The sequence below is a fragment of the Podarcis pityusensis genome, assembly GCF_964106645.2.
Source record: "Podarcis pityusensis genome assembly, chromosome: 3".
In the NCBI taxonomy this organism is placed as follows: Eukaryota; Metazoa; Chordata; class Lepidosauria; order Squamata; family Lacertidae; genus Podarcis; species Podarcis pityusensis.
Genome location: NC_138026.1, coordinates 101538807 through 101543943, shown reverse-complemented (window position 1 = coordinate 101543943; position 5137 = coordinate 101538807).

Here is a 5137-nt window from a genome sequence, read left to right as displayed (position 1 = left end):
TGGCGAGCCAGCGCAGCACACGGAAACGCCGTTTACCTTCCCGCTAGTAAGCGGTCCCTATTTATCTACTTGCACCCGGAGGTGCTTTCGAACTGCTAGGTTAGCAGGTGCTGGGACCGAGCAACGGGAGCGCACCCCGCCGCGGGGATTCGAACCACCGACCTGACAATTGGCAAGTCCTAGGCGCTGAGGTTTTACCCAAAGCGCCACCCGCGTCCCAAAATACAGGATAAAAACAAGTAAATCATTAAAACCAAACGGCAAAACAATAACACGCCTCCCCTTCCCACAGACACATTCAAAATGCTGTAGAATATTAATCAGCCAAAGGCCTAGTAAAAGAGGAACATTTTCGCCTGGCGCCTAAAAATATATAATGAAGGTGCCAGGCGAACCTCCCTGGGGAGAGGATTCCATAAATGGGGAGCCACTGCAGAGAAGGCCTGCTCTCCTGACCTCATGTAGAGGGGGCACATAAAGACAGATGATGAACACAGAGTCCGGGACAGTTTATATAAGGAGAGGCAGTCTATGACTAGCTTGTGACCCCTGGAAGGTTGTGCAGAAGAGAATGTGTCCCTCGGCCTGGAAAATGGTTCCACACCCCTGAATTAACAACTTGCCTGATAGCAGTGAGTGGCCAGGAGTCTCATGGAGGCGAGTCCATCAAATAATTCTGTGCAAGCTACTATCCAGGCAGGTGGAGGGGCAGCAGCAGATTATTCCATCCCTCCTCCATCAGCTCTCTTCATTTCCATGCTTGCCGCAGAGGAATAATGATAATGATAATTATTTTTTATTTATATGCTGCCCATCTGACTGGGTTGCCCCAGCCACTCTGGGCAGCTTCCAGCAAATTAAAACATTAAACACAGCAAAGTATCAAACATTAAAAACTTCCTTCAGATGTCTTCTAAAAGTCAGATAGTTGTTTATTTCCTTGACACCTGAGAGGAGGGTGTTCCACAGGGCGGGAGCCACTACTGAGAAGGCCCTCTGCCCTCCACCAGAAGGCCCTTGGAGCTGGGCCTCAGTGTCTGGGCTGAACAATGGGAGTGGAGATGCTCCTTCAAGCATACAGGAAGGAAAGTCCTTTCCTCCGCAACCAGCATGGCAGGTTGGGGGACCTTTGGCCCTCTGGATGTTGAACTACAACTCCCATCATCCTTGGCCATTGGCAAGGGGGCACTTCCCTCTTCCAGGATTTGGCTGCCTCAGCTGGGGAAACTGCACTCCCATTTCTCCTCTTCCTTCTAGGGGAAAGGAGTGCCGCAACAGGATCCAAAGGGGTCATAAGCCAATGGCTAAGGGTGGAGGGACAGGAGCCTGAAGGGGATACCCTGGTCACCCAGGAACAGACACATTGTCCCCATTGTAGTGAGCATCTGCATGTGTGACAGGCTTGCAAGGCATGAGAGTCTCATGAATGAGCTTTAAGAACTTGGTGGGTGGACATGACCACTCATTGGGACAACTCCATTGCTTCCATAGAATCATAGAAATGTAGAGTTGGAAGGGACCCTGAGGATCATCCAGTCCAACTCCTGCAATAATATGCAGTTGATCAAACTTGCAACCTTGGCATTATCAGCACCACGCTCTAACCAATTGAACTATCCATGAAGTTCTGATCAGGGACTCCTTAAACTTGGACCGCTGCTCCCAATCCAGTTAGACTCACCTTTCCTGTCATTTAGCCTGACTGTAGCAGCTGTTGCAGTACATTACCTGCTGTTGAGCCTATAGCTCTTCTCTGCCTCAATAAAAATCTCTTCCTTACTCTCAAGGAAGAGCCTCGGTCATCGTGGTCTGGGCGGGAGCCAGGACAATATTGGAGAGTTTGGTGCGGCTTGGAAGCTTTGAAGAGTAGTTTAACAGCACATTAGGTGACAAAAAGCTGCGTCATCTGGTTATAGCTTTGTAGCAGCAATAAAAAGGGTGTGTGTGTGTGTTGGAAACCTCATAAAGGTATTATGTGTGATGCAGCCAGCCTGCAATAATGAGGCCATACTAAAACCTTCCCTCAGACAGCTGCGAGTGTTTGCACGTGGGAGACTTGGAAGTGGAAGAACAAAAAGGGGAAAGATCAGTGATAAACCCATTGCCACAAAAACGCTTTTGTTTTTTTCCTTCCAGGAAAGCCAGGGGGTTAGATTTTGCCTGCGGTGGAATTTAGTCACCTTCCTGCACCACCTTACCTGTTCTTCTGAGTCTGGGGATACTTTCAGAATGTCACTGTTTTGTGGCATGGGATTCAATCTCATACCAGCAATTTCAGGAGATGCAAATATAATTGACTGGGAAGTTTAGCACAAGCCCAGAAGACGGGACCTTTTGCAATAAGGAAAGTGATGAGAAGATGGACTGGAAAATGTGGGATAACACCTGGCTTGATGCAGCATCATCTAACTGCCCCACAGACAAATCAGAATAAATATCAATGTCATATAATCTCCCTGCAAACAAATCAGCATGAAAGCTCAACAAACCGGTCTGGGTGTCCTCTTGATTTAGCATTCTGGGGTGCAATCCTATACATGGATGATAGTCTGCATTCAGTTTGGTGGGTAAAATATTGTGCAGGCCTGCATAAGATGAGTGCCATTCAACAGGTACTGAGTGCATCTCCTTTTCCATGTAGCAACCATGACCAGCAAAGATGATGTAGTCTTCTAAGGCAAAGGGTTTCCAGATGAAAGGGCATGGACTTCCAAGTAGTTCTCATTTTATATTATTAACTGAAATTCTTTTGCACCTTGTTTGAAGGGTCCCAAGGTGAGTAACCATAGAAATTCAAATACTGTTTAGACCCCTTCGCTCATCATGATGTTGTTTGCATCTTAGCCTTGTTGGGAAGGTATGAGTAAACAGGGCAGTTTTCACTATACATTGGCATTTTTCATTCCCATATGTACACATAAATTCTAAAGTCAAGTCAAATCTAAACCCACATAAGCTTAACCGCAAGACAATAACAACTAACCCGCCCCCTACAAACATAAAGTGAGATCCTGAATGGCTGCTATAAAACAATGCTTTGATATGTACCAACGTCTGTGCAACTCTTTTGCAACCACAAACGTCATAAAAGGAATCTCGTGTATATTTTTTCCAGGCAGCACTCAAGCTAACTAAACAGCCAGAATGCCCGAGGAAGCTCACAGAGTGAAAGATCAGTTTCCTGAATTGTTGAAGCTCTTTCATGGGCTGACCTCCCAGAGAAACAGATTTTTGTCAAATAGCATCCCCTCCTTGAGAGGCAGAGCTAAATCACATGCCCACTTTTGCAAGATGAGGGAAGGTGCTGCTTTCATATCTGTGCAGACCTTTCGGTGATTGCTCTCTTAGACTTTAGAACTTCCTCCCTGGAAAAACTAGACTGGCTCCCTGTTTGCTGCCCTTCCACCAGCAGGCGAAGACTTTTGTGTTCTGAAAGGCTTTGGGGAACTGACTGCTTTCAATCGAAAGGGCTGGTGGTGTGCGGTTTCTATTGGAATTACCGTACTGATGTGGTTTTAATAGATTTAATAGATGCTTATAGTTTTAATTCTATCAACGTTTAATTGCTTTTTAATGATTGTTTCCGGCAGTTCTTATTTTTATCTGTAAGCTACATTGAGTCCCATCTGGGGGGAAAGGGGAATAATAATAATAATAATAATAATAATAATAATAATAATAATACAGATTTGCTTCTGGAAAGGAGTGAATGTCTCCATCAACGGTTGGCATCCTCCATCTTGTGGACCCAGTGCTTGGAAAGTTCATTGTAAAAAGGAATTCATTCCAGTTCCATTTCACCCCCTCCAAAACAGAAACTGATTCCATTTCAGGGTTTGACTAGATGGCCATTGGTTGGGGTACCTTCCAAAACTACAATTCCTTGAATTCACACGGCCCTTGCCGTTTTTCCTGCCAAATTTTCCAAGCTGCTCTGCTAAAGTATAAAATATTATTTAAAAGACTAGAAAAAGATCAAAACACATGCATAGTGTAATGTGAACATTTCTTTTGTTTATTTTCCCCAACAATTATGATATTGTAGCTTAAAGAGAAGTGTTACTTTTTAGATAGGTAATAATGGTAAATGCAATGGCCACAATCAAACAGAGTGAAGTGCAATGAAACCCCTATGCATAAAACTTATTGAATTAAAACTGCCTTTATTTTATTTACATGTTCACAAGTAAAGAGAGCATTTAACTACATGCACAGTATCACAGAACATGCATAATTCTAGTCTGGACTGTGTTTCATGCAGCTGTTTCACAAGGCATAGGTATTCCTCAGTCTATCACCTAAAGCTCGTGGCAGCAGGGTTTATCTTCACAACAATCTGGTGAGGCAGGTTAGGAGTAGCCCAAGGACGTCACCCAATGAGCTCCAGGACTGAACAGGAATTTGAACCCAGGTCCAACCAGTATGCACTACATCAGTCTGGCTCTTGGACTTATTTCACATGGGGATCCCAGTCAACCTCGCCCTCCAGCCCTATAGCCATTCTTTGCATACACTTGGTCACATTGTTATACGGGCATTAAACTAATGGGATCAATGGTAGTGAATGGTAAGCTTCATGAGCTGTCCACTCCAAATAGGCAATGCTTCAAGGATATCTCCGTGACATGGGTCTGCGTTACAGATTGCTTTTTGTTTAGTCTCGGCACTGTGGTTTAATCAAATCTGACCAAGTGTTTGTAAACACATTTTTTTTTAAAAACCTTTCATCTGTTAGCTTCGCATCTGATGAGAAACAGAATTAACAAGAATTTGCAGGACTTGCATGTGCCCCTGATCTTTGGTTCCTACATATTAACCCTATTTTATGAAATTAGAAACATCCCCAAGGGTTGTATTTACAGTGTTTGGGTAGTCATCCTGCATGCTTAACTCAGAGTAAGCCCCACTTAACTGGATGGATTTTACTGCTGAGGGACGCGGGTGGCGCTGTGGGTTAAACCACAGAGCCTAGGACTTGCCGATCAGAAGGTCGGTGGTTCGAATCCCCGCGATGGTGTGGGCTCCCGTTGCTCAGTTCCTGCTCCTGCCAACCTAGCAGTTCAAAAGCACGTCAAAGTGCAAGTAGATAAATAGGTACCACTCCGGTGGGAAGGTAAACGGCGTTTCCGTGCGCTGC